The sequence below is a fragment of the Elaeis guineensis genome, chromosome 8 (genome assembly GCF_000442705.2).
Source record: "Elaeis guineensis isolate ETL-2024a chromosome 8, EG11, whole genome shotgun sequence".
Classification (NCBI taxonomy): domain Eukaryota; kingdom Viridiplantae; phylum Streptophyta; class Magnoliopsida; order Arecales; family Arecaceae; genus Elaeis; species Elaeis guineensis.
Window position 1 is genome coordinate 27,275,578 of NC_026000.2, and position 10,876 is coordinate 27,286,453.

Sequence of the window (10,876 nt, forward strand, 5' to 3'; positions counted from 1 at the left end):
ATCCGTCATCTGACATTGCATCGTCCGGCACCCGACGTGACGTCTGACGATGACAAGACGCGACGTCTGACACCTGACGCCGACGTGACATCTGACACCGACTATACGTCTGACGCCGGCGAATCGCTTGGCATTTATGAGATGCCTGACATCGGATCAACCCGCGGTATGGTCGGATCTTTGCGTACGGCGAATCCACTCCTTTTCGCCCGGGATTGCTGCCCAAATAAAAAGTACCCGTCAGCTCACCGTCCGACTCAGGAGTGGAGGGGGCAACTGTTGGGGAATATCCACCGACCGACCGACCAATGGCCGGAGGGACCGACCGACCAACTTACGGCTGGATGGACCGACCGACCGACTGACGCCATCACCGGCCAATTATCGCTCACGACCGACTGAGGGTATGTCGGGCGCACCTTTCCCGACCGACTAAACCCGAAGGTCTGATGGCCGACTCACGTAAGGCTCACCGACCAACGGGGGGGCCCGACGCCACTCAGCTGGCTACCGACCTAGGGTCGGTTGACTCCTCTGATCGCCGTACAACCGCCAGACCTTGTCAGTTCTGACAGCGGCATGCGGCGCTGCCACCTAGGGGCATTGTCCCGCCTAGGGCTTTGTCAACCCTAGTGATTTGACAGTCCCACGGCGACATGACACTTTCACGATGACTCTGACAATCTACAGTGAGTTGACAATTCCTCACTTGTCTACGCCATTAATGACGGCGCCATACCGTACTCCACTATATAAATCGGGGAAGGCAACAGTGCAAGGGATCCGCTCCCCCCACTTCTCGACTCCTAAATCATAGGCTCGCTCCTCTCCCCCCTCTCTCTCTCTCGATCGAGCTCTCTGTCTTCATTTCACTGTTGCCCAGTCACCTCTCTGACTTGACCGTCGGAGGGTTCCCACCGGAGCCGCCTTCGGTCAGTGTGGACTTCTTATTTTTGCAGATGCACGTCCTCCGGCGATCGGACGACGAGGCGATTGGCCGCAACACATCTAATTAGAACATGATTGAAATCGTTAATTGAAATCAATTTTTAGGTATTTCTAGCACAATGGACGACCTGCACATTACACAAATATGTGGTATACATATTTTACACTTTTAGTTGATATCCAAATTGGTAAGAATATAAGGTGTCAAATGAGTTCTATTCGCACTTTTAAAAAGAAAGGAAAAAAATGCTGGCTTTCTAATTGATCATACAAAGTAGGTAATTTTTTCTCATGCAGATTTACTTTTTGTTTCTAACATTCTTTGGTAAGAATTATTATGAGCCGAATTAACTAACTAATTAATGAAAATGTTTTTTGAGATCAGAAAATGTGAGTTTCTCTCTCCTACGACATGTGCCTAGAGAAATTATATCCCATGCGGCCATGCATGCCGATAATCATAATCACCTATCCTTATAGCAATGCATCGAAAAGAACACTTGATGAACGATATCCAATGAAATGAATGGTTGTGATTGATGGCATGCACAACCATATCCTACGTGCCATGTAGGATATAATTTCCCTTGCATCTCGAAGGTTTCATGGTAATTGTAATAAAAAAGGAATTTGGGAGGTAATATCAAAAGTGGGGTTGGGGGTCTGTATTGGTTGTTGCTATTGTTGTCATTCTATATTTGCTCATGCTTATCGAGATATATTGGGACAGGCTAGTACCACCGCACAAATCCCTATTCCATTTCCATAAGACAGCATGGTGTTTGCATGATGTAATTCGGATGGCTATATACTACAAAGTCACTGTATTGTAGTAAAGTTGAAATTAAAGTTGAGAGTTGATAGTTTGGCAACTGTTCTTAAGGATAATGAGTTATGAAAGTTGTTGTGGAGGTTATCTACTATCCGAACCAATTTCTTCTTCTCGGATCACAATTCAAGCATCTCTTGATGACCTGATAAGACCACCACAGATATCAAGGAGAGACCCGAGAATCCGAAGTGAAGCGCTGCTATGTCATCGGCTCTTGCTCATCTCTAGATTAGACATTTATCGACCTCGAGGTCGGGACCCAACCGATGACAAGAAACAGCACTCAATGATCTGCATAGCATTGATTGCTCGAGGCAGAGTCTCGGTTCTACCCTGATCTCAAGCCATTGGTCTATTCATCTATATGGATGATCCTTGAAATCTCCAACAACTCTGATAACATGGAGTATAATCCATGATGACACTCATGACTTACAATCTTGGTTTGCAAGTTAGTGGATAGATCCACTATCTTAACAGCCTGTTAGATTGAGGTTTGATGACCTAAGAATTAGGGCTTAACAGCCTAACAAGTTCTGGCATAATCATTCACAGCTCCACCTCTACATAAAGAGGTAACAAGGAGATCCTTAAATAACTCAACTCTAGAGAACATCTTTATGCTCTCATTCTTCTCTTTTGCACTTTCTTTTTTTATTATTCTCGAGCTCCAACTGATTTAAACATTGAAGTGTCTCCTGTCGAAAAAATCTAGCAAGAGTAGACTTCTTTATAATTTTTTCTTGGTGTTTTGGCCCAGCAGCATCTGACCTCTGTCACATCTGCATCGAACCAAGTCTTACAGTAATAGAAGTGATGGTATGAAATTGGTTTCGAAAGATATAAAAATTGGGATATTATGAAAGTTATTTTAAAATTGGTGACTCAGCTTCAAAATTTTGATGCTGATGGTTTTCTTTGCCGGTGACTGACCCACACATAATACAGATCACAACTCATCATTGTACTACACAGCTGGTCTCCCAGTTCATATACTAAATAGTTGTTGAGAGAATTTGATAAACAAAGAAGCCTTTCTTGGGTAGCTCATGAACTTCCTCATTATGTTCTTTAGGAATATGGTGTACTTTCACCTAACTGCATACAGTGGTCTCAATGGGAAATCTTGTGGAAGGATGTAGTGAATGTAGAGTTCTTGCAAGGTGAAAGAATTTCCTAGACAAATAATGACGAGGAAGTAAGAATTTGCCAAAAGGAGTTCAAGCAGAGCACTAGCATTTTCATAGATGGGAGTAATATCCAAATTAGACCTTCTAAACTTTCCTAGATACGAACAAGAGGATTGTTTGTCTCGCCACTGGAATCAAAATAGGAATAGATTGGAATAGGAATCGGAATGGCTATATATCCCACACTGCATTTCATTTGTGACTTGAATCAAAATTAGAACGGGCTTTGAATATTAGGAAAGGATAAAGATGAGATTTTGGGGGCATAGAGTATATCCATCCCACTCTAGAATTGAAATAGGAATCAAACTATCCCAATCAAATAGCTAGAATGGGAGTCAGTCATTCACATTCCCATACTAAAGCCCCACTCCCTCCAACCAAACATGCCCTAGTTGTTGTGGAGGCATGATTTAATTCTTCACAAAGCTTTGCAGCATGGAACAAAAGGTTTTAACTACTAAAAATAGTATAAGAATTGATCTCTCAAAGAAGGTGGACTTCTAAGATCCTTTGATTAGGGTGAGTCATCAAAGACCGAGTTCAAGTTTCATGCGTTAGCATATAGCTTGGGTGTCTCTTCCATTGTTTTTCTCAAAGTATGGAGGTGTTTCCTTTTCCTGCCCTCTTGGGGGGAACCTCAGCAAAATGTATCCATAAATCTTAGTAGGGAAGTAATCCTTGTTTTTTCCAGAGAGCATGAGGAAAATATTAGCACAACTTTCCAGTCTTACTATTTTTTTCTTCTATGTATCCAAAATGTTTGGCTTGTTTGTTTTATTAGTACAAAATCTATTTAAGGTGTCAACTATCGAAGTGTAGTGCCAGCGTGCTACATGAACTGATTATGGTTTAGGAAGGTGCATTGGTATTCTTTCTTCCAAATTGCAGTAATTAAATCCCAGGATGCATCTTGTTTGTTGAATTATTTGACAAATATTTATTACTTATCTTTTTTCAGAGGGCAAATCAAACAAAGTTGTTCATCGTTCTCTCTCTTCTTCCTTTGAATTGTGTGGTGAAACAATTATTGAACTTATGGCTTGAGGCTTATAAATCATTTTTGGCTGTAGTTTCAATTCTGCTGTTATCTAATTATATCTGACTCCAAGAACTATCAATATCGAATACTATGATGGACATGATCATAGGACTAATGTGACAAGGGTTTGATGCCATCTGCATTACTTGGTAATAAGATCACAAAGAAACCACTGACAATTGTCCATGTTGATAAAGTCCCTTATTCTATTTCTTATAGTTCTTTAAAAGCTTAATTATTTTTAAAATCTCAAATTTTTTTGAGAGTTTTTATTTTTATCCTAAACTTCAATTCGTTGCAATCAAGTTATTGAACTTTTAAAATATTGCAAGACTACGATGGAAATGTTCATGTGCCATCGCATGACACTTAGTAGAAGTTTGATAGGGTATGAAATTAGTTGATGTGAAATCCCAAGTGAAGGAACTTTCCCATGGTGTGTGTCGGATCCTGATAAAAAATTATCACAGCAGAAGGGAGCCGATCCGACATGCGTATGTATGAGATTGCATCTCATATGTCCAGGTCGGGATCATGATTTTAAGATCAGAAAATAAAATATAAAATCGAAAATAATATCATGAAATGATGAAGATCGCATCTTCATCTTTGCGCGGGTAGATATCCACTGCGAATCTAATGATCACGGTAAAGCTCCGAGGTCCGTCGATTAGCCGTACATATGTCTGACCTCTATGGATATTCACTCGAGATCGATCTGAGACTGTCCTCTTTCTTTTGATCCTTCATCTCCACGACAGATCTTGCATACACCTTGATCAGCAATCAACTCTTGATCCTGATCATCTGGATCAACTCTTGATCCTAAATTTTTTGATCAACAATTGATCCTAGATCTAATTTCTTTCTTTTTTTGTGTAGATCTAGATCTCCTCTTCTCTTGGTGTAGATCTACTTCAATATGTAGATTAGCCCCAACTCTTTGGACATGGAAGATAGGACACCCAACTCTTGGGCATGAGAACCAGATACGCCCAACTCTTGGGCATGTAAGAGAGAGAGACAGAGAGAGAGAAGGAGGGCATGGAGAATATTGGATGTGTGAGAGAGGTGTGGGGTTTCTTGGAGGGGCACACCAAAACTCTTTTGGCGTGAGATTTCTCTTCCTTGGCGTGGGAAAAAAAAATAATGTGAGAACCATTTTATTTTAAGATATCTCATTTTTTGAATAAAGAAAAAAGAGTCCTGGGGCTTTAAGTCTTTGAGTGGTCAAAGACTTAAAGCAGAAGGACTCTGCTTGAGGCACCTCCTCTCTTAAATTTTTCATGCTAAACACTTTAGCGTGTGCCCCATATTTTCAACGCAAGAAAACCCTAGGTGCTCCCACTCTTGGGGCACCCCTTATCCTTCCAAAATCCTAGGATGCCAGGGCTTATCTAGATGGGTGTGCACCCCTGGATCTTATCCAGAAGGGGGTGCATGCCCCCTCTCTCTTTTCTCATGATGAAAGGTGAGGGGGTGCAATTGGCACTCCTTCTTTCCATGTATTCCACACCTAGATATGGTTAGATGAGTCCTCATCCTTATCCAAAAGTGCATGCAATTGGCTTGGTCAAAATCTTATCAAATAGGAAGCCCAAGTCTAAGAGAATTTGGATTTAACCATGTACTAGTATGATGCTCCTAAACCCAATATGATTTCTTTAAATCCTAACCCAATTAGACTTCACAAGTCCAATTGATCAATTCTAAACCAAATCCCTCATTTATGTGATCCCATAGGTTCAATTCTATCTGGTAGTGAGATATATTATGATCTCTATCATCAATATCATTAAAATATTTTTCAATAGATTAAAACAATTTCAATTCAGTCAACTAAGAATTATTCGATCATCAAAATAATTCTTATTGGTCTCACAATCTATCAGTGACACCTAACAGTATGTAGTGGCAATTTAGCAAAACTGAATAATGAACCTCTAGGTGCAGTTATCGTATGATTCGATCGTTCTATTGTGAGTCCCGATAAGGTAGAGATTATGAAAAACTCATCAAACCTCATCGCTTATCATATGTAATATTCAATCGATTTGAGTTCATATGTGAAACTTTATGAAAACTCTTTTCTATCATTCACACTACCATGGCTATGGATTTCTGAACTCGATCTCATGAATAACATAGAACTACTTATTTATCAAGATTGATAGATCCTATCTAGGTACACACCCTACTCCTATAACGAACCTATTGTAGCCAACGTACACTGCAAAATTTCAAATGAGTAGGTAATCAAGGAATTGTGCAGTCAAATTATAACAGTCTCATTGTGAATAGCCGAAGCACTGTAGGTCTAAGGACTACTCGCATTATTGTAGCATCGAGTATGTCACTGATGAGTGGATAGACATCTATATGACTACTCAAATTGATCATGCCCGGTACCATTATTTTCTAACAATCACCTGCACTCTTGCTTTAGTATCTCTACACTATAGACTCAAGACTCATCTATCCAAAAGAAAGTGATCCGTGCACCAATCTAACTGGATTAATCACCATCTTCGTGATGATCCATCGATTGAGAGTATTTAGGAATTAATCACCAATTACACATATCTCAATTTTTCAATTTTTGAGAATATGTATCATCATCTTATTAATTTTTTGGATGACTCATGGACATATGTCAACATGAATGAAAAATTAATCTAATTTTATTTATTCAATTACAAAATTATACTACTAAAGAGATTATATGCATCAGCCAACTTGATTTCTAGGACATACATCTAGAAACTCGCACTTGCACTAAAGCCAATTGGCCATCAATCTAGGCCCCATCTTCTCAAGATGAGCTTTAGTTATCTGTGGGCTTAATAGCTTAGTCAATGGGTCTATCATATTTTTTATGGAGTCTACTCTCTGCACCTTGATGAACTTCTTCTCGAGGTATTTGCAAATCAAGTATAATTTTTGCTCTATGTGCTTAGACTTCTGATGAGATCTTGATTTCTCAGTCGGAGCTATGGTACCAATATTGTCGTAGTAGAGTGATATGACATCTCATATCATCACTCCAAGCTGTGCAATAAACTTTATGAACCAGAATTCTTTCTACGCACCTTTAGAAGCGACAATGGACTCTGCCTCCATCGTGGAATCTACAATGAATGGTTGTTTGGAACTCCTTCAATCTACCACATAACCATAACATAGGAGTACACATCCTAATGTAGACCTTCTATCATCGATCTATGTATATCTCAAAATCCTAAATTCTTCTCTTCTAAAGACCAAAAATATATCCTTAGTGCTTCTCAGGTATATAAAGATATTCTATTGGAATTTGGGATTTGGTGCATGCATATGTGTTTCAAAACTTTATTTTATAAATACTACAGTGGAGAATAAGATCAAAATACTTTTAATTGAATTATGCATGCATGAAAATATAAAACCACATGGATCTATCTTATATGGTGAAATTGATATATGCTGAAATTCAGATTGTGATCAAATCATATACCTATTTCACAATCTTTTTCTTCAAATCTGGATCTAAAAGAGAAGAAGTTCTCTCTTAGCCGCACAAGTATCTGGCCTCTATGAGTATCCACTCAGAATCAGTCTGGAACTGTCTTCTTTAATCTGAATTTTTGTTCTCCAAAATTTAGCCTGCTGAATCTGAACGAAGCCTGGATCGCGATCGATGCTTGATCTCTTTCTTTGATCTTCTTCTTCTCTAGAGTTTTTGTTCTTACTATGTGCTGTTATCAGATGCTAAAAATCAGTTAGAAAAAGGCACCCAACAGCCTTTGGGCATGAAACTCTTTGGGACGTGCGTCCCAAGAGAAAGGGGGTGTGGGACGCCCAACAGAAGAGAAAGGGAGAGGAAGAGAGGGCGTAGGACTTCTCTTTTGGTGTGTGGGGTTGCTAGTTTAGATACTCTAGGGACCTTAGGAGAGATTCCTTTAAATAGGCACAAGGATTGAATCATATTCAATCATATAATATAAGTCCTACTTGTATGGGACTTCCTATTAACTTAAGTTATCTAACTTACTTTAGGAGACCTTTTAGGTGCCAACAATTGGAGCCCTTGCACCCATAATTAGACATTCCAAAATACACCCAAGAAACATCCCACAAGAGAACTAAATGTCCTCTAATCAATGGACACGTCCAACTTGATCAAATCAAGGTGGCATCCAAGAATAACTATCAAAAAAATTAATTAGGGACTTGCACCCTTAATTTATATGATCCATAATCTTAGACATCCAATAATTGAAGTCCCATGAATCTTATTTATTTAGGTTATTAGCAGATAATTAAGTTAAAATTATCTTATCAAATAAGTAATCCTAATAGAAAGAGAAATTGGATCCAACTATGTGCTAGCAAGGTTATCATGAACCTAATGGGTTTCTCTAAATCCAATTGATACTTCAAAAGCTCAATTACTTATTTCAGATCTAATCCCTTTGTTGTGTGATCTCATAGGTTCAATTTTATCTGGTAGTGAGATATACAATGATCTCTATCATCGTATCATTGAAACTCTTTCAAAGGGTCGGAACAATTTCACTCTAACTCAGCATAAATTATCGATCCAGAACAATCCTAGTGAGCTTTCACAATCTACCAGTGACATCTAGTAGTATGTAGTGACAATCTAATAGAACTAAAATGAACCTCTAGGTATAGTTAATGTGTGATTCAGTCTCTTTATCGTGAGTTTCGACTAGATGGCAGATAATGAATAAATCATCAAACTTCAATATCAGTCATATGATAGATTTGATTAGCTCAAGTCCAGTTTGATTTCTATGAATTTTTTTTTATCAATCACACTGCTGTGGCCACAGATTCATGAACTTAATCTCTCAAATCTCATAGGACTACTCTCTACCAAGATCGATAGATTCTATCTTGATGCGTACCTCACTTCTACAGTGGACTAACTGTCACCAACATCCACTATAAGAGCTCATTGAGATTCATGTTTATGGTCAGTCAAACTCCAGCAGTCTCACTATGAGTTGCAGTACCATCTAAAGTTAAAAGACCAGTCACACAACTACAGCATCGAGATAATCACTGACGATAGAATAAAAATTTAAGTGATCTCTCATATGGTCACGCTCAATACTAGTTGTTCTCTAACAACTACCTGCACTCGTCATCCTGTGTCTCTACACAATAGACTAAAGACTCATCTATCTCGAAAGAAGTAATTTGTGCACCAGTCTATCCGGATCAATTATCATCTTTATGATGATCATATGATCGAGAGTATTTAAGAATTAAATATATATCTCTAATTTTCAACACTTTGAGAATATGTATCGAAACTAATTCTATGGATGATTCAAGGATACATCACACTTGAATGAAAAAAAATTATCTTTTTATTGATCATATCAATATATTAAGTATAAAATTATGTCATAAAATTATTACAATGTGTCAGCCATATTGGCTTTTAGGACATACATCTAACAATCTTCCACTTGGACTAAAGTCAATTGGCCACAAATCTTAGTCCCATCTTCTCAAAGTGGATTTCTATTTTTGGTTGGCTCAACTGCTTAGTTAGTGGATCTGTCATGTTGTCCGTGGAGTCTACTCTTCACATCTCGATATGAGGTAGTCGCGTATATTGCTGCACTATGTGTTTGGATTTTTGGTGAGACCTTGGGCTCCTTAGCAAGGGCTATAGTGCCATTATCTTTATAGTATTGTATCAGGGTATAACATCCAGTTCTACAATTAACATTAAAATTAGAATTCGTCCTATACATCTATAGCACACTCAATCTCCATTGATCGATTACTTAGAACCCTTCTAGTAAATCAAACAAGAATACACTCTCGAATCATAATTCAGAATCTCCTCCAAAGATTAAGAACAGATCCTTAGTCCTTCTTAAGTACTTAAGGATATTCTTCATAGCTATCCAGTGTTCTTCATCTGGATTCGACTGATACCTATTCGTGACACTCACGACAAGGACAATATCAAGTCGAGTACATGACATGGTGTACATGAGGCTCCCTATAGTTGATGCATAAGAAATCCTACTCATGCGCTGTATCTCCTCAGATATGGTTGGACACATCATCTTGAAAAAACTAATACCATGCTTAAGAGGTAAGAGACCTCTCTTGGAGTTTTTCATGTTGAACCTTTTCAGCACCTTCTCTATGTACAGCTTTTGTGATAGGTCAAGCATCCGTTTAGATCTATCCCTATAGACCTTTATTTCGAGAATATAGGATACTTTTTCTAGGTCTTTCATAGAGAATTCCTTGGACAACTATTTTTTGACCGTGATCAGCATGGAAATATCATTTTTAATGAGGAGAATATCATCCATGTACAATATGAGGAAGGTGATCACATTCCCACTGATCTTCTTATACACACAAGGTTCCTCTTCATTTTTGATGAAATCAAATGATTTGATTATCTCATCAAAATAGTTCCAACTTCGAGAAGCTTGCTTTAATCCATATATGGACCTTTGCAGTTTGCAGATTCTGTGATCACCATCACCGGACATGAAACCCATAGGCAGCTCCATATAGATATCTTCCTCAAGATATCCATTTAGAAAATCAGTTTTCACATCCATCTGCCAGATTTCATAATCATAGTAAGCCGCAACAGCAAGTAAAGTATGAATGGATTTCAGCATGGTTACAGGCGAGAAGATTTTTGATAGTCAATGCCTTCACGCTGATTATAACCTTTAGCTACAAGTCTAGCTTTATAGGTCTCTACCTTATCATCGACACATATCTTCCTTTTGTAGATCCATTTACACTTAATAGATACAATACCCTCAGGTGGATCCACTAAAGTCCAAACTTGGTTCGAGTGCATCGAGTCAA